Genomic DNA, 20,012 nt, shown 5'->3' with positions numbered 1-20,012 from the left:
TACTCTGTGTACGTGTTTGGATGTGTAGTGTCCCGTGAATGTGTCTTTTGTAAGTATGTGTGCCTCTGAGTGATTTTTAATGTGCTGTGTGTGCATATGTGTCTTTCAATGTGTGTCATTGTATACAGTGTACTGTATGTGTGTGCATTTGAGTGCCTTTAACGCTTTCGGGTCACTGTGCACGTGGTGCTGTGTGCAGATGTAAGTGAGCCTTTCAGCGAGTGTTTGTGCACATGTCGTGAGTGTGTGTGCATTTCTACACCGCGGAGAGGCCAGGGAGGCTAGGAGTGATGAGTGATGCCAGAGGTGGTTTTCTACCAACCCCTCTGCTGGCTTGCTGGCTCACTAATGGCCTCCTCAGTGGGTTGGCTGACCGACTTGCTGGCTCTCAGTGGCTCCGTCTTCCTTATTTGGTATAGTGAAAGGTGGGGGATGGTGGCTGCGGGGTAGTGGAAGGGGGAGCAGCGGTGCTCTGTTTACATGCAGGTTCAGAAGGTCAGAGCGCCAGAGTGCCATGGAGCAAACACAGATCACTTAAAGACAATAAGAGAGAGAGAGTCATTGCTTTACGGCCGTCGACTGGATGGATCGGAGCAGATTTGCCGTGAAAGAGTGATGGTGTGTGTGTGTGTGTGTGTGTGTGTGTGTGTGTGTGTGTGTGTGTGTGTGTGAGAGCGCAAAAGAGGACGGCTGATAGCAGTACATACTTTGGTGAAGCCCCGAAAAAAAGATAGCTTCTACAGGTAATTTCCACACACATACACACTCTACCCTCTCTTGCTCTCAGGCCCTGGACAGTTGAGGGGAGTCAGTGAAAAGGAAATTAAAGGCAACCATCCTTATAGTTTTGCTCTTGTCCGCTTGACTGCCTGCATGCCTGCCTGCTTGCCTGCCTGCGTTCCCTGGGCAATGTTTATGCTGTGCCCTGCCCAGGACAGAATAGATTCGCCCACACAGCACTGTGCTCTCAACCAGGACCTAAGTAGGTCTGGCAAGCCCGAGCCACAATCCCATTCACTCTCACTCCTCTGGATTAGGCCCTATGGCCTGGGGCAACACAGCAATGACTGCATTAATGGACCTAAGATAGCATCTCTCCACCCCACCCTAAAAATATCTATCCAAGTCTTTCATATTAGGACACATCAGCAGGTTGTTTATTTCCATCCATCAGCTTTACCAAAGTTTAGCAGGATAGTTTGCAAGCTACTTGAGGTAGTTTTGAGTCTTTGAAGTGTTAAGTGTTGAGTGTCTGCGGGGCCAGCCAAAGCCCTCTAGCTGGTATAAAATGTGTTAGAGGGAAAATGAGTTCACACTCCAACCTGTAACAGGTTGTCAGAATTGATGGTTGAGCTGCACTCAACAAGTAATGACATAAATTAAGCTTGGATGTGTTCCAAGTTCCAAAGAAACAAAATGGAAAATTCCGTCATTATGATACAAGACATGAAACAGAAAGGGGACCTTTAAAAAGCATCACGCTGCATAGCTTTTCACCATCACTGTGAGAAAAGCATTATAAGCAAAACATATTTCATTCCCAAATGCCATGAAATTAGATGTGCTGGCATAATCAAATTCATTACCTCCAAACTTGAGGTCAATTTACATTTCTTTATATGCCACTAAAAATAAGTCATCATCATCATCATCATCATCTTCTTCCGCTTATCCGGTAACGGGTCGCGGGGGTAGCAGCTCCAGCAGGGGACCCCAAACTTCCCTTTCCCGAGCCACATTAACCAGCTCCGACTGGGGGATCCCGAGGCGTTCCCAGGCCAGGTTGGAGATATAATCCCTCCACCTAGTCCTGGGTCTTCCCCGAGGCCTCCTCCCAGCTGGACTAAAAATAAGTGGTGTATATAATTGTCTTTTCTCTTTATGATGTATATTAGGATTGTTGCTAGTACAGTACAGTACGTGGGCAGTGAAGGCACTGCCGTGATGAGGGTGGTGGCAGCCCACAGGGCACATTATGCAGCCTGTCAGACTTCCAGTGCCATGCAACAGATAACACCGCTCTGCTAGAACACAGTGCCTCTTGACGCCAGCTGTAAAGATTAGCAGAGCTTTGTTTAATTGTGCTGCTAACATCCTAGAAGCTGCTGCTCTCTTTTCCTTAGAAACTAGTCTTTAAAGCTCAGCCAACAGTTGCTGCTGCCTGTGCATTTAGGTGCAAAGGCCTTAGGGATTTGGCCAAGTCCTGCAGAGGGAGGCACCTGAATCAGCATCACCTTGCACAGATGAGCATCAAACTGAGATAGATCTCAAAAGGTCCAATTCAAACACCACTACAGACCAACGAGCAATAGATCTCAGTGGGCATGTCTAAATGTTGATTGTGGAATTTTAAACCAAGAAAGCATTCACAGGCCCCACTAGTGGCCCCTCGAGGCCATGTTTCCACTTTAACTCAATATGACTGAAATGTTTTGCAACAAAAAGACCTGAACCAGTGACAAATCTACCATCTGATGTAAAACTCCTTAGAACCAAACACTCTTCTCACTAGTTGGGATAAACAACATAAAACACTATTGTCAATTACATTTTGTCTAATTACAGATGGATATCTCATTGTTACGCAAAATAAAACTAGCAAATTACACCTGCTGGCCAAGTGCAATCTAACAATGATGACCTTCTATCAGTGCACCACCAAAAGTTTCACTGGAGGTTTAATTGAAATCTGTAAAAGACCGGAAGCAGCTCAACAAAATTGTCTTCCTGGTTTCTGTATTAATAGTCTGGATCACATTTTCAGAGACTTGTGAAAACACATGTTTTATCTGCGAGCAGATAGACTCATCAACATGTAAGATTGGTGCCTTACATACTTGCTTATGTAAGGCACCAATCTTATTTTAATTTCCTTTCAATGTGGCTGTAATGTCACTGCTGGCTGACTGATTTTTTAATGTGCAATGTCCTTTACGTGTGATGATTTCACTTTTCTTTTCAAATGAACATTGTTAAGAATATACTTTTAATATCTGAATATGCTTTTCAACTCTTAAGTTTTTCTTTTTATGATGTGCTCATGTTTATATTGTTAGTTGGTTGGCAAAGTAACCAGAAGTAAAGCCAGAGCACAAGCATTTTATTGCATTGAAAGGAACCTCTGTAATTCATAATGCATATGACAAGAAACTTAGAGCTGATTTTAAGCCAACATAATTGCCATCATTTTTTTTTAATTGCTCAAGAGAGCATCTCCAGCCACACAAAATGTGATGCTTTCTGTGTTTGAGAAAACAGGGATATAGATGAATAAATCATTAATATGTCAATCAAACTTTTTTGCAGAGAGCAGATTTTAAAATTAAAGTCCTGGAAATTCTCTGAAATTCCTTTGCTGATGTGTAAATGACACAAAGTGAGGCAGTAAAACCCACTACTGTGCTCTTTCAGTTTCCAGCTTGTGGGGTCCAGATTTGCTATCTCGCCTCTTCACCATTTCTGCAGTCAAATAAGCAGGTCACAGAGGCCTCACTATCATCGCAGCCCAATATGCCAAATACAGCTGTTACTATCAGGCTGGTGGCCTCTGGCAGCGAGGTGACAAGAAGCAGGCTGCCCCCTGCACATGGCGAGGGGGATGTCTGGGCTTGCATCTGCTCTAACACCCATTAGCTCACACTCCTCTGTAGTCTCTACATGTCTACCGCTCTGCCAGCAGCACTAATAATCAAGTTATGATATGGAAATGAGGATGGGGTGTGCAGTGTATGGAATGGCAGTGGATTCAACTACAGTAGATATTTCAGATCAAAATTAAACTATCCACTGGACTGGAGCTGTAGAGATGAGGACATTTTGCCAGACAATCGAGAGATTACATTTTGACCTGATGGTATAATATCTGGAGGAATAAGATGAATCTACACAGACATAAAGTGCACACATCTAAAATGAAATGGTGGGGTGTCAATCTAAAATTAATAACTACACTGGAAAAACAGAAACTGATGTTTATTGTTTATTATCAAAAAATCAGAGACTATTGTATTCTGTTAAATGTTACCGCTTATAAGAATAGGTTGTCTGGTTGTGTATGTTTTGACAACATTTAATTGTGTAGATGAAGTCAGTTTAAGTTTAATGTGAGTGATTGAGATAAGTGATAAATGAAGTACAAGAATGTGAACGATAATCAACGGGCAGACTATGACTTTTTAATAATAAGTTGTGCAATAATGTTTTGTTTTACTTCTCTGCCTTTCTTTGTGTGTGTTGGCTTGTATAAACTAAATGTGCTGTCATGATGTCCACTATTTCCCTGAATGAGAAATTTTATTGTCAAGAGACTATTCCAGGAAAACAAAAGGTAAATAAATAAACAAAATGACAAAAGTAGAATTAAAAGCAGGAGTTGATTTCAATTAAAGGAGACCTAGGGTGTTTTTTCAAGGAGTCTAATCTCAAGAGGATGCCAAATGCAACATAGAGTGCAAAAACAATTAGTTAATCAATTTCAAAGAGAGTGCGTGTAGGAAACCTTTTTAAATGAATTCTGCACTTACTGGTATGCACCAATATGGAGAGGAGTGGATATGAATGGACACGGAAAAAGTCAGGCGACTGAGTACATTACACTTCTATACTGATGCCTGATAGCTTTCAAGTCTGAAAACCAACAATGTGGTTGAGATGAAATAATTGCAGTGGTACAGGAGGAGCTCCTCAGTGCCAGCTCGCTGTGACAGGTAGATGATAGCTCTCTCTCTCTCTCTCTCTCTCTGCCTCAGCCCAGCTGTCAATATGGATGGATGGGTTTAGCACCGGGAGAACGGAAAACTTGTGGAAGAAGATGACAGTTTACAATGTGTCACGTGATCATTAGGAAGGGAAAATAAGGACACTGGTCCTGCAGTGTCACTTTTCAATCAAACTTCAATAAACTTTCACACTGTTGTGTGGACCTCTTTACCCAAATTTCTTTACATATCGGCACACAAAGTGTATAGAGCATACCGTATGAATTAAATGCAGTAACTGGTGACTAAGCAGAGAAATCTATTCTTGGACATGTCAATCTTTCTCTGGGTGTTTTCCTCTACTGTTTTGATGAATTGCTTTCTGTCCGAGTCCATTAGTGACAGAAAAAAAATGATTTATTAGACAATAGAATTTATCTGCAGCTTTTCAACTGAGGGGGAGGGGAGGTAAGATGTTCTGTCATAGCCCCACTTTGGGAATTAGGAATTTAAACCTAGACTTTGCCTGCTGCATGTTTTAAGGAAAATTGTCATTGCAAATTGATTCAACAAAAGGCATAGGGTTGCTTCGGACAGTTATTAAGTGTCATCTGCAATGGTGTGAAACACGAGAAGAACATGGATAGAAAATATCTTACTCACATGGGATTATGCCACACTGTGACTATCAAAAAGCTGAAATCGGCAGATATACACTATAAAAATGAAAAGGTGGAGCTGAAAATCAGACAGATCTGAGGATTATAATAAAGCATATATTTGTGCCAAACAATGTAAAATCAGTTATTATGCAGGCTGTAGGACTCCTTTTGGAGAACTAAATTACTCTCCTAATAAATATGATGGTGCATTGTGCAAAAAAAAATAATTCAGGGGCGCACTTACCACTGGGTTGTTTTCAAAACCTCTTTAGCTTCATATCTTCAGCTGCTCCAGCGGCTTCTTCTTCTACTTCTTCTTCTTGTTACTCGCTCACTTGAACCTTTAAAGTAGATAGAAAAAGGGGGAGAGGAAGAAAAAGAGAAAAAGATGAAAGAGAAACATCAATGAAAGGGACTACTAAATGAACTGCCTCCTCAAGTGGTAGGTGGGGGAATTCGACAAACGCTAAGATGAGCTTCTCTCTCTCTCTCTGTCTCTCTCTTTCTCTCTCTCTCTCTCTCTCTCTCTCTCTCTCTCTCTCTCTCTCTCTCTCTCTCTCTCTCTCTCTCTCTCTCCTCCTTGCCCTTTGTGACCGCAGGACGACAGTTCTCGGGCGAAGAGGAGGTTTGCCGCTGATTGCCTGAGAGCAGTGGAGTGCAAATCTGCATGAAGTCCCTCCTTTCTTTTCTTTTTTTTCATTTTCTCCTTCACATCTCTAATGAGCCTGGTCCAAATCTGTGGGTGTATGTGTGTGTGTGGGTGGGTGGTTGGGTGTGTGCATGAGCGTGGTCGATGTTTGGATAATTAGCCATGTACTGCATGTACAGATCCATAAGTTGATGGTTTCCATAGCAATTTGTGTATATGGAGGGGTGTATCCATGTTTAAGTGTTTAGTGTCATGTTTGTTTGTAGTTATTCTGTAATTTCAAATACTAAAATAGGAGTGCATACTGTAAATCGACTTTGATTCTTTTGTGTCTTTACATGTAAGGATACATGGGGCTTCTGGAGGCCATGTCTACTGCAACAGCATTACTCAATATTCAGTCAACATTGTGGGTCAAGTCTGCAGCTGTGGGCGGCCATGAGTCCACCCTAAGGAGCTTCCACTGAGCAGCTGAGGAAGGTTATCTCCAGTGAAAGGTCAGAGGAGCTCATCATTACCCTGCCCCCAGCGTCTCCTTCTAGGTAACGATATGATATCAATGCTGGCATGTACGACAGGGGCAGCATCGATTAATATGGACACTGAGGCTCCTATGGGAGAGCTTCCGTAAATGCACTACATGGCCTGTTGCAATAGACTTGTCAAAATAACAGAGTTTTGACTTCATGTCAGGAGTTGAAAATACAATATTTATGCAAGTTCTGCATACTGACATTAAATCACTATGCAGATAGAGTGCAAGTAATGAGAACACATAATTCATACCCTGCACAAATGCAATGCCCATGCTATGATATCATTATCCACAAGGCCAATTATGCTGACTGCTGCTACAGTCAAGTGCTCTGCTTCTTTAATAAATTAAAATCTGGATGTTCACATCATACGGGTGTGACGCTAAAATTGAACTTCCACTTACAGATAGCATTTAAAAAATAAAATATTAACCCCTTTATGAAATGAAATTGCTACTTCTCAAAAAGTGCTATCAAATTTGACATTAATAAGACAACTTTTTGCTGTGTTGTCAGATGAAAAAGGAAATGTTAAGCAGCAGAAAGGACAACTAATTTCTACTGACACCTATCTGTCTTCAGCCCAATGTTATTTACTTCTCTCCTCCTCCACCCTTCGTCTTTGGATTATGAACGGAACGCTGCTTGTAGACAGTCTCCCAGAATCCTCTATGGGCATTATTACCTCGACGGCCGGCGGTCAACATGATCCTTTATTCTGACAGGCCACTGGGGTCAGGTCGGCCCTCGCTGGCCAATCAGTGTCAATTTACAGGCTGGCTACAGAAGGATCCCCTGATACACCGACTGCAGTACAGTGGAGAGTAGGGAGTGGATGTGTACGTGTTTGTGTTACAACATGGTTTTGTGCACATGTCATATAGAGTGCATATGGGGACAAATGCAGTTCTTATGAAGCTCAATGAAACTGTATGTGTTTATGATGGTAACAATGTGACTATACTAGAGTGTGTAAAATTAAATAATTTTGCATGAGGTTTTAAAAGCAAGCAGCACTGGTTTGGCTAGTTTGTGTAAATGTTTGCCTAGAAATAAATGCATGTGTGGCTGGATACACATGTACATGTGTGTCAGTGAGAGAGAGAGGAAAGTGAGGCAGATTCTGCAATACTTCCTCCTCCCACACGCCTGGCTGCCAAGACAAGCGCGGGGGAATTTGTTTAATGTACAGCATTTATTCACTGCACACACGCTGTTGCACTACCGCTTCCTCCGTCGCATGAGACACTCCCTTGGCTGGGCAAGTCGGCATTAATAAGCCAGAATAAAAGGTTGCATGGCCAAACAGCACGGAAGCTAAAACTCATCCGAAATGAACATCTATCAAGATAGTGGAAATCTTGCCCGGCATCCTCCCAATAGCGTGCAGGTGAGAGCGTGACGCTCAGTGTTGTTGTTTCTGCCGCGGATCGTGGGTTAAGTTATGCTTCATCCACTCATGTGGAAAGCAGCTCCGGTTTGTTTTCTCATGACCCTGCAACATATTGGCATTGCGTTTGGTCACGGTGCTGGGACAGATGGCCAAGCATCATGGTGCAAAGGCAAATTGGGAAATGAAAACATGCATGCTCAGAAATGAGTCCATGTATTTTCTCTCCAGCAACGTGACCACATAGGGTACATTCATAACGGAGGAACAGGAAACTTTCACTCACTGAGCATCCATGAAAATATAAAAGCCCAAAGTAAGAAAACACAAGGCTGACCTACTCTGTGCAAATGTCAACAGGTCTGCAACTGGAGAAGTAAAAAAACTGGACATTTCAACCTTGATGATTAAATGTCAACACAGTTTTGGCCTTGATGTGACAAAAGTAAAGAGATTTTGTTTCTCTTTGAATAAAGATAATGTTGCCATGGTAGCACCCAATGTCTTCCTGCCCTGTCCTGTCCTGTGCTCACCCTCACCTCCTTACTCTCTATGGTTCTCCAGGTATAAAAGAACTGATATGCCCACAAGCAATTAAAAAGTGGAAATGTGAAGTTTGAGGTAATCAATAGGAAGGGATGTGTCAGAGAGAAAAGCGAGAGGAAAAGTGGGAGGTGGGAGGAGGAGAGCAGACTGACAGGGGAGGAGAAGATAAGTCAAGAAGAGAGGAGTCAAGAAGGGACAAGCTGAACGAGAGGAGAGCAGTGAGGAAACGATAGGTGAACACAAGACAAAGGAAAAGACAGAAGAGAAGACAGGCGGGGAGAGGAGAAACTTGGAGGAGAATTAAGGATGAGCAGAGAGGAAAAGACAAGAGAGGAGATAATGGGGGAGGAGCCGAAAGAATGAGCCAAGAGGAAAAGAGAGTGGAATAGAGAGGAAATGACAAGTTGAGAAATAAGATCAGGAAAAGGAAGAGATCAGGGAGGTCAAGGGGATTGAAGAAACAATAGTGCGTAGATGCTGCTTCTATATGTGACTGATAAAGAGTTTGAGCTCTTGGCAGCTGTCTACGGTACACACTTGTGAATTCACGTGCGAAAAAAGTTTGACTCCAAATTTATTTCTCTCGCTTTTGAAAATGATGAATAAATTAAAGCTTAGTTATTTCCCAAAAAGATGGGTACCTTGGTAAGACGTTAACACACTGGACCCTTCCTTCCTGAAAAATCACAGATTTATCAAAACATTAGTAAGGAAGAGGTGATCAAATTACAAACCTTTGTTGCCACCTTTTTGACACCATTTACCTTTGAATGATTTCACAATTCTGTGCCAATGTCACAGTCACATTCAACTGCTTAGCATATGCTTGAATGTCTTTCATCATTTATTCAGTATAGAAACGTATTCAGAGAAACTAAAATGATTTGCTTTAAAGCTAATTTGCTCATATTTAAAGGTGACCTAACACAAAATTAATTTCAGTTTAATTCATATCACACAATACATATCAGGACGATTGTTCTTCTGACGTACCACTAAGCCTGTCTTTCTCTATCAGGAATTTAAGATTCTGCTCTTAACAGTGCAAAGAGAGATGCACTTGGAATTCAATGAATTCATTAAGTAATTGACCTCAGCTCTGTTACAGTACATATCTACTACACTAGGTTTTGCTGCCTTTATTCTGATAGCATAATATGTTTTAAAGCAAGTTTACAATGTTTTTTTTTGTTTTACAAAACAGGCTGTCTAGGTGGCACTACGTGTTCTAATAAAAAGAAATGTTTCACAAATGTCATGGGTAAGATTCGTTCAGTAGTCACAATGTGCAGCTGTCAACAGCTGTGAGTGCTCTCCTGATGTAGGCCTAATGTCCTTCAACAAGTCTCTACCTGTCTCTGCTACTACTCTGGTTTAGACCATTGGCTGAATGCCGAAAAAAGCAAATGTAAAAAAGGAGAATCGACCTCATGGAAATTACTGTTTCAATTCAAAGGCATTTAGCAAGGCACTGAGGCACCAGTCGAGGCCCCTTTGGGCTCTGACAAAGAAATAATGAGACATTCATTGGATAATAACCTCCTTTAGTCATTCAAATGCATTCCAATTTACTCCAGGCAACATTCTGACCCACACAAGACTGCAAAAGACCAAATGTCTACATGTCTTGTTGTACTCTTCTTTTGTTTTATACAACTAGCATCCAATATCCAGTGTTCATTCATTCCAGCTGTGTGGATGAATGCATGAATATGCAGCAAAAGTCTTACATACAGCATGCGCAAAATGCAAATGCAAATAGACGGTTTGCACAATTAAAGGCTGCAAGTCGATCAGTGTGTTCCAGTCCTCTTTTTATTTTTTACCTTGGAAGGATGGGCGCTGAAAGGTGGTGCTGAGGGTGCTGCGGCACCCTCTGTTGACAAGGGGTGAAACAACACAGTGGTTAGATATTTTACCATAACTACTGGGCTATCTGAACATTTGTTTTACATTTATAACAGCATATGATAAGGCGCCTGTCAGAAAATATATGAAAAAAACATAAATTCCTCCAATTTGATGTGACAGCGTCATTATGTCAGGTCGAAGAGTCGGAGGTCAGCTAGCTAAACTTGTGGAAGGATTTGGCGGTAGCATATCAGTAGTGCCCAGTTGCAGTACGAGTGTGTCTGTGACACCTGCCCACCTCTTTGCTGGAATCTTTGCTGGAACAGTTCAAGAGCCTGAGGAGCTGACGCAAAAGACGACTTCTTGGGCCACGGAGGCCACATCTATATCGCCCGCCACTGCTGGATTTGAGCAGCCATGTCAGCCAAACTCAGGAAGGAGATTTAGTACAGAAGCATTCGAACGATCATTTTAGCCAGGCTGGCTTTCGAAGTGACTGTACTGTGTTGGATAAAAGATGTGTTTTTTTGCAGCAATACAAGAGAGAAGGGTTTTTGCCATGTTGAAGGAAAGATCAGTCCCTTCACGAGCGGGGAATTTTGCAACTGGAGTACGGTAAATATTTTGATATTATGTTTGATTATGGCAGTCACATGTTGTCGACAGGATGTGAAAGTAACTTGTAACGTGTGTTATTGCAAAGGAAAGAAGAGAGCAAGCTCACTTAGTGGCAGCAGCAGACAGTTGTGGCACTTGCGGCGGTTGCAGGAGGAAAGTGTATAAGCGCGTGCACATACATATGCATGCACACACATTTATACTGTGCAGCACCCCTCAGCAAAAATATGCTTGGAAGTCTGCTGTCTTCCAACTGAGAAGCACCTGATTCAGCTGCAACACTGCTGTAAGAGTTTCCAGTTAAATACTTTGTGAAAAGCCTTTTTGTCATAGTGCCTTCAAATTCACTGAAATTGTCAAGAGTTGTCATTAAAACAAACTCCTCATTCAACCAGAGTGCCTTTGTCCTGCAACCTCATTATTCTCCACGGCTGCCAACTAATCCTTTACCTTTGTGCTCTGTCAAAGAACCTCCACACACTCAAACGCCACCATTCTCAGATGAAACACTCCAGCAATGAGCCACTCTGACTGAAGTTTCATTAGTGGGGGCCTGTTTTGTGCAGATAAGTGCAAAAGTGTCCATTTATACTAACATGCTCTCAGCAGAGCTCCAGTCATAATTACTGCCATGCAACATTGGTTAAAAAGTCTATGAGGTGACCTGTCTGATGTACACCGGCACACACACGAGGAAGATCTTAGTGCTTAGGTTTGGAGTGCGCTCATGCGTGTACGTTTTTTTTGCATGTATAGATTGGACATCTGTGTGTGTTATTGTTCAATGGTGAGTGAGTGTCTATCGGCATGCTGAATGCGGTGACTGATATTCAATTAGTCCACCTGCCACTGCTACACGGCCTGGCATTCCAGCGCTCAGTAAATCAGCTTGCCTGACAGCACACAGGTCGATATTAATATTAACGCCTCCATAAATAATGTTATTGTAGGCCCTCATGTTAATGGTTCATGATATGATGGCCGTGATAAAGTACAGTGCGTGTTCTATTATGAAGGTGCTGGGGTTTAACAGGGAGCGAAAGAAAGATAGACGGACTAAATCCCCTTCGATGTCCTTCAATAGGGAAGTTAGTGACATTGGTTTGGAAAGGTGCCGAGCTGGTCACAGCTGTGTTCCCAAGCCTGACTGACTAGGGGGTGGGGAGGTTGTGAGTGTGTGTGGTGGATTGGTGGGGGGGTTAGAGTGGGAGGCTGTTGGGACTGGACACAGCGGATTAATTATTATAAATCATCTCCCAGGCCACATGTTTATGGCTGCTACTCAAACTGTTGCCTGACTATGTGATTTCCATCTGGTATACTGCAGTGTGTGTTTGCAAATCGAGAGCACTAGAGTTGAGTAGAAGAATGGCTTTGCTGTTTGTGACAATGGCCTATGTTTTCATTCTGACAGCAAACATATCATTGTAACGTCTTTACGGATTAGCAACTAGCTGGAAAGAGATGGCTGTCATCAAACTGAGACTGTGGGGTGTTTTAAAAGTCAACTTGTTCACTTGACCTCAGGGTCAAAACTAGGGCAGAGAGGCAAAGGCTTCAGGAGTTTTTGTTTCACTCATTCAGGGATGAAATGAACAGAGAATGCTTGCTTTTGTCTGCACTGCTGTATATCCACACATTTGCACACATTTCTTTCAAGTAACTTCTCAGTAGACACACTCCTCTACCTGCTGGCCTTTGAGCAGCTTCACTGGTTCAATTGCAAAGTTTTGACAGAAGCTCATCAGTTGCTAAGGGAGAGAGCAGTTTTACTCATTCACATGCTCCTTAACAAATGTTGACTTAACTTCCAGCATGCAAATTCAAATTAGGGTCAAATAAGTCACAAGCTTCTACGAACCCTCGCTTAGCTGTGGCATAAATAGTGCCCTAGTAGAGTAGCACCACACTCATAAATGCATGCCTTAAGGGGTTAGCATTATCAACAAAGCATTCAAAAACACTGTGCAGTCCAATCATGAAATAATCGTAACATTTAAATTCCCATTTCCCATGTCTAGATGCTCCTTCTTTACACAATATTGAGAAATTAAAAGAAAAGAAGAAAGATAAACAAACATGTTTTGTTATCCCCTCGCAGGCAGCGGCTCGCAAATAATTAAATGATTGAATAAATCACTGCGGAGAAATATTAATCAGCTCTTACACTCATCTGTGAGGGAGGAGGTGGCTGATGCACTGCGTGGTGATTGGTGGGGAGAGGAGAAGATGAGTGTCACACACACACACACACACACACACACACACACACACACACACACACACACACACACACACACACATACACACACACACACACTCTCTAAATCATCCAATGTATTATTACAGTTATCTGCCATTGTGGAGTATTCTGGGAAATATTTCCAAACTGACTTTGGCTTGAGTCATGATGTCAGCTCCCCTCACCACACACACACACACACACACACACACACACAAAGCCCGGATCATCCCCGCTAATCCACTCTCATTAAGGATGAACTGCATGATAGCGTGCCACCACCAGCAGCCTCCACGGGCCCCTTTTACCACACTTTCAGCGCATACACCCCGCCACCGGGGATAAGTGGCAGTTTTGATGGTGATTTTAATAAATTACTGCAGATTGCATGTTTGTTGCCATTGTTTGAGTAAACAGAACACCTACCACACCTGTCAGAGCTAATCAGGCCCGGTTTAATTAATGGCGACAAAGCTTGTATTTCACGGCAGTGAAGGTGACGTGTGTTTGACCAAGGGAAGTTGAACACTTTTCACTGCACTCTTCAGAGAAGTGCTTCTTCAAACAGAAGAGGAATTCAAGATGAGACAAGCTGCGGGGTGACAAAGCTGGTGAATCACTTTTCTCTGGTAAAATGTAAAAGGATTCAGAGTTTTAGCAAAACTTCAAATCAATTATTCAAACACTTTCATTGTTCCTCAGGATGGAAGTGAAATAGTTTCTGCACTCAACAGTTTTTACCTGAGGATTGGAACATAAATAGAATGTTCATGCTCAGCGCTCCTCCACATCACGAGAAGGTCACTGCCGAGTGGAGTCTACCTACAAGCCCCTTGGGCTGAACAAAAAATGCCACACGGATACTTCCCTTCCAGCTCTCTGCCTCCAAAATAACTCCCTCTGTGGGGTTCTTAAATAAATTACAGATATGCTATCCTCCCAAGATGTGATCTCTGTTCTCCAGCGCAAATTAAAAATTTAAGACCATTTAGGTTGGTGCCCAGTGTAACTTGACGCAGTGTGGTTGCAAGGGGTGATATCCAACCAGAGTTGTGTCACAGAAGTACTTAGTAGTGATGCTTGTTGCTCTGGGCTCTGCATCCGGAGAGGAAGCAGGGTGGCCTTGATGTTACAGAGAATATATCATGTAACTGAAAGGTCATCGCCTTGATCTCACAGCACAACAGTTTTTCTACCCGCAGCTACGTGTTGTGTCAAAGTGTCAAGACACCAAACTCTGACTTGCTCCCTCCATGTGAATCATCCCGTGTGACACCAGGAACCAAAAACTCTCCTTTGAGTATGATTAAACTGTGTGCCAATTTTTGTTTCAACCAGCCTGCCCACCTACTCTTCAAAGTCACACACATGTCAACATGGTCGGTGTGGTGCGGTTGGCGCACATGGTGACAGCGAACCGACTGGACATTCATACTGATTGTGGTCAAGCGGTCAGAGCAGCAGGCAGAGCGGCTCCAAGAACTGACTCTCTTCTCTTCTGTAGCCAATAATTGCAACGTTGTCCACGTTGTTACAAAACCTTGGAGACGCACGGCTCACCTCTGAGACCCCCCACACACCGTCGCCCAGGCCGCAGTTGCGTAAAATTGCCGTTCAAACCACCCCGACTGCGCTGACCGCAAGAAGCACGAAGCACATTTTTGTTGCATTAAAATGAGACGTCTTGTAGAAATTTAGGATTTAGGTGCTCAACCTGTCTCCCACCAAGATGAGCTGGGATTTTCTTTACAGTATGAATCACAATGAACATCAACACCTGTACAGACTTTTGTAATTGGGGTAAGACTAGCTCACCAGCATATTAAAATTCACAGCTCCAATGATCATGGTTGACAGAAAAATGCTGTATAGAAGTCAGTAGGCTCCAAGTCCAAATCACAGTGATTATCACTCAAATCATTTAATAAACTAAACAAATTAATTTGTCCTTTGGAAGACAAAGGCAGCATGCCAAAAAACAGGATTACAAACAATCTCTAATGCTTGATTATTAAAAAAAAACCCCACTATTAAATACACCAGAGGATTGCCTGGGAGGCTTGCACATCAGCAAAGCACATCCTATTAATCTAGTGTTTTAGAGATGGGTAAGGACCAAAAAGGCTAATTAGATGGGAACTCTTTACAAAAAAGCATTATCCGTAAAACAGGAGACATTGTGTGAAGTTAATGTCCTCCAATCATTAAGTAGCAGAGGGCTAAAGAAATTAGTTTGTGTGTGCGTGCATGTGTGCCGTAGACAGGGGGGTGGGGGGCAAGGGGATATAATAGACCCAACCCCACACTGAACCCAGAGAAAGCATTTGTCATTTGACCTTCATTAACATATTCTTTTCATTGCCTCAACTCTGGTGATAAATCAGGAAATTGCTCCTATTGTATCGTCCAGTGGCGCGAAGTAAAGCATTTTCCTGTACCTGACATTCATTAGCTTTTGTCTCTTTAAACAATGAGCAGAGCCTCGATCGAGCTTGGGGTTTAGAACGTATTTGTCTTGGGGAGACTTAACTAACAGAAATTAAATCAAGAAGCGATCTGATCTCTAGCTCTCTAGATCTCTACTTGAAACACTTTCAAGTAAGTTGAGGTATGTGATAAAGAGCAACACCTTTAACTTCAGAGTGAAGATATGAAAAAAAGATAAATTTATTGGCTTTTTTGGAGCAGGAGGTTTTCCAGAGTGGAATGGCTTTCCTCCACTGAAGCATTGCTGGATTAACCTAATCAGAGGATTAATCAGACTTGAAACATTGGAGGCTGTGCCGGTGGCCCCTTTATCCGACTATGCTGGGCAACAGAATTAGGATAGAGAGCAGGAAGATGGCGTTCCCACAACCTCTCTCTCTAGAGGCTCTCTGCTTGCCAAAAGACCTAAGAGGCAGAGGGGGAATTAGAAGCTCCCAGCTTGCCCCAACTGCCTATTTGAAACTGGGTCCCTCTTGCAAACCTCTCATTATCATTCAGACAGGAGCTTATAAGTTTAGAATTTGAGCTCTACTGGCGGCATATCATGCAAGACAATGGTGTAACTAAGTGTAGGTTGTAATAATGAAGTTCATCTTGAAAAGGCAAAAAAATCTGAAGTCAGCAATAACCCTTTTGATTATATAGGGTATTTCACACTGTTCCTTAAGGTCTCCTAATAGGATATGTAACATTGGTTGGGCTGAAAATGGCCTGAGTGCTATTCTATGGGCCCTCAACTATCCTGTGAATATGGCCCTATTTGGAACAAGAGCTTTTCTTCCAAATATGGTATGCTCATGAATATTTAGATGAGCTGCGGTCTGATTGGTTGAGCGAACCACATACACATACATTGGAGACAAGACAGCAGGTCTCATATTTCAGACACTGCAATGTTATACATTGTTTGTCTGCTATTTCGTTACTAAATTCACTTCTGAGACTTTTTTATGCGAGAAATCAACTATATAAAGCTCAAAGATGGGCAGTTTTTTACGAAAATTGATGGCTAATTGCAAATTTGGTAAGATGTGTCGGACTTCAGGAGCTCCACACAGTCTGACGAGAAAGTGGCAGCCTGCTGGGCTCCATACCCACGGCAAAGTCACCGTTTCTGGGTTACTGGACTACCGGGGCTCGATCAATTCAATTCTATGGGAAAAGATCGCTGCTACACTTTTGGCATAACTATAGTATATTTACACTTTAAATTTCATCACGGCATGTATATCACAGCTACCCTAAGGTCTTACAAAGCTTAGCTAACACCTTTGTCCGATTTCAATTTAATGCATTTTTGTGAATTTCAGAGGTCTCGTTAGGAGGAGGCTAGCTAGCTCTCATTGATAGAGCTCCATCCAGCCGCAGGCTCTATCAATGAGACTCGCGGACAAGAGGCGTTTATTTCCCCGACCGTTTGTTTAAATAACTCAACACACGTATCCATTATAAGATTAACTGGAACCTGTGGTAAGAGATTGCGGGTGTAACAAGCTTGCTGACCGCGCTCTCACTCACAAACACTGGCCATTTAGCAGGAAGAGGGGAGGGAAAGCAGCGAGCTGCAAGCCCTGGAGCTCCGTCAGGGCAGCGGCGTTTGGTAGTCCAGTAACCCAGAAACTGTGACTTTGCGCGGGTATGGAGTGCCGCGGGCTGCCGGCTGTGACGGAGCTCCATCTAGCTCACAGTGGGCCGGGGTCTGTGAAAGAGGACAGGCCAGGCGGCGAGGCAGCAACCCAGGCAGCACCGGCCGACACACAGTCGGACAAAATTTGCAATTAGCCATCAATTTTCGTAAAACGGCCCATATTTGACCTCTACATAGTTGATTTCTTACTACACATTTCCTAAAATGTAGTCAGAAGTGAATTTAGTGATGAAATAGCAGACGAACAATGTATACAATTTCTGAGATATGCGCAACCTATTCAGAAGACTTCCTGATCTCAGATCAGTGGTGTAGCCTTTGTAAATGTTGGGGCGTGACAAAGGTAGAGACTAGAGCCAAATAAGGAGGAGCCACCGAGTTGACGTCAACTTGGTGGTTTGTTGAGATTTTTCAGAGGCAGTTTCAAATTGTGAGATTTGCAGAGGAAAGAGGTGTCAATGGGATTTTGAGGTTCTATGTATGTCCTATTTACCCACCAAACTGTCGTTATTCAACTATGACGAGGTAAAATCGGTTTTGCATTCTATCACCCCTTTAAGGTGGACTAGCTATTCTCATTTAGTAACAAGCTTCTCCTCCAAGTTTTGCTTTAGTGATTTCTCCCTTTGCTGCAATGGACAACCACTAAGCTTTATGCAAATAATTATGCGATGGTGTCACCAATATGCAAATGAGTGTATGATGTCATTTGCATCTAAGTGCTCTAAAAAGCAAGGGAAAACCCTGCTTACTTGCATTCAAACTCTCAAAGGACAGCACTCAGCTGTGATTTCTGCCTCTTCAACACAACAGGCATCAGAGTATCAGCCACTATTTAAGTGCAATCCTGCTTCCTTGCAGGGATTTAAAGACACGATGAGCCGATTGCCCTCGAAACTGGCGGAAATTAGCTCTTGCTGTGCCATGTTTGCCTGACCCTGTAATAAAGGATCAAATCTGTGAGGCCAGGCGCTTTATATTTTTTAATCCTGTGACCACATGTTTATGAGCAGCCCTTGGAAATTTGGCTGACAGAAAAAAAGGTATTTGCAGTCAATCTGCATTACAGAGATAACTAAATAAAACTTAGCACTTATCTGTCTCCATCTGTCTGCCTTAAATTATGCTGCAACTAATCTCACCACCTAGGCCCAGCAAAGAAAAATAGAACTGTAGCACATGCCCATGAGAAAAAACAAGAGAAGCCTGCAGTGTGAACAGGGAGGGCATCATTGATCCCAGCTCCCTGGTAGACAGGTCATCGATCGCAGGATACAGCTGTGATACTTGGCACACCTTGCTGACTCCAACCACAACTTTGAATCCGCTGCTAAGAGTGAGCATTTTTCTCCTTCCTTTTGTCAGCTGACCAAAAGATGCAGATAAGGGGAGGGGGGGAGGAATCCTACACTGTCCTCACATAATTGTGTGGGAACATCATTTTTCAACCGCAGCTTTGCTTCCATCCCCAGGAGGCACTTTTCTCAAACAGTGATCATTATGTTATGGAAGCTGCTGCCGGGCAGGGTTGAAAATGCAACTGGAGCCAATGAGCAGAGGCATACACTCTTTGGGGTGCGCAGGCGAACACACATGGGAGAGCCATCGAGGGGACCGGGAATAAGAAGGAAAAGTCGAAGTGAACGCAGGTGGCCCATATTTGATCTTTTGTACTCCCTGGAGATTTATCGATCCTGGTATCTCATCAAGGCTTTTTTGCAAGGTTAAGTAAAACACAGACATCAAAGATCAACGTGTTTTTCCTCCTCCACAAGTGCCCTTCCTACACCCAGTGTTCTATTTATAGATTTGAATCTCCCAACATTCAATATGAATACACTTAAAAGAGTATTAGTGAGAGGAGAGTGAAAAAAGCACTTTAAACAAGTAGCGGCAGGATGCCGTCTGATCAGCCAGTGTTTCATCTTCGCCACATTATCTCCAAATTCAATATTGTTTCTTCAAACACTCTGAAAAAAAGAAGGGGCTGTTCTGTCTAAACTCTCTCGCTATTTACGGATTCAGACCACATTTAGTTAGTATTCGACTCCTGTTGGTGTCCCCTCCGTGTCTCCTCAATCCCTGCCAAAAGCAAGCCATAATATACTGTATATAGAGCTGATGCATAGACATTGATGTCTGGTGAAAAAATACAGATTCACTGTACGTTGGAGGGTTGTCTGTCAATGCTCAGCCAGTCTTGTTATTGACTCCAGGATGCTACTGCTAAAAGTTTGACAAATGGGCCCCACTCTTCCTCCTTCAACAAACAATACATCTCCCTATGTCCCCCTGTCGCCCACCTCTATTAGATTCTATTATGTGATACGATATCACATCCTGGCTGAGTACAACCAGAAAGCGCTGGTGAGAACAGAAAGGCATTGTGGGTATGATATGAAAATGAATGAATGAAAATCCTGGCGATGAGCATAAGGAGATCCAAAATCTTTAGGACCCATCTAAAGGGATTAGTAGTCATCCCTGTCACTTTGTATGAAGTTTCATTGCTAAGACATTAAGATACAGTGCCTCTGCTGGACACACCTTCACAACAGAGTCCTTTGTGGCAAGAAATTTGAGAGATCACATGATAAAATAAGTTGGTTGACTCAATTGCTAACTCAACTTTTTGAATTCAAAAGTGAAAATCTAAAACTTGGTAAAAGGCAGACCAGGAAGTACT

General features: G+C 42.8%; 1 protein-coding gene across 20 annotated transcripts in view; it reads right to left on the bottom strand.

Moving 5' to 3' along the window:
• The window catches only part of ptprsa (protein tyrosine phosphatase receptor type Sa), a 248,176-nt gene that overhangs the window by 194,023 nt on the left and 34,141 nt on the right, over positions 1-20,012 (bottom strand). For 19 of the 20 annotated variants that reach the window (XM_036007429.1, XM_036007432.1, XM_036007434.1 and 16 more), the window contains exons 2-3: positions 10,307-10,356; positions 5,604-5,700 (exon numbers count right to left, since the gene is read on the bottom strand). The gene's annotated coding sequence lies outside the window, so the exon portion shown is untranslated. The remainder of the gene's footprint in view (positions 1-5,603; positions 5,701-10,306; positions 10,357-20,012) is intronic. The other variant, XM_036007430.1, reaches the window with a different exon arrangement.

This window comes from Sander lucioperca, chromosome 11, assembly GCF_008315115.2.
Source record: "Sander lucioperca isolate FBNREF2018 chromosome 11, SLUC_FBN_1.2, whole genome shotgun sequence".
Lineage (NCBI taxonomy): Eukaryota > Metazoa > Chordata > Actinopteri > Perciformes > Percidae > Sander > Sander lucioperca.
Note: the sequence above shows the minus strand (reverse complement) of the source record. Positions and strands in the feature narration are given on the sequence as shown.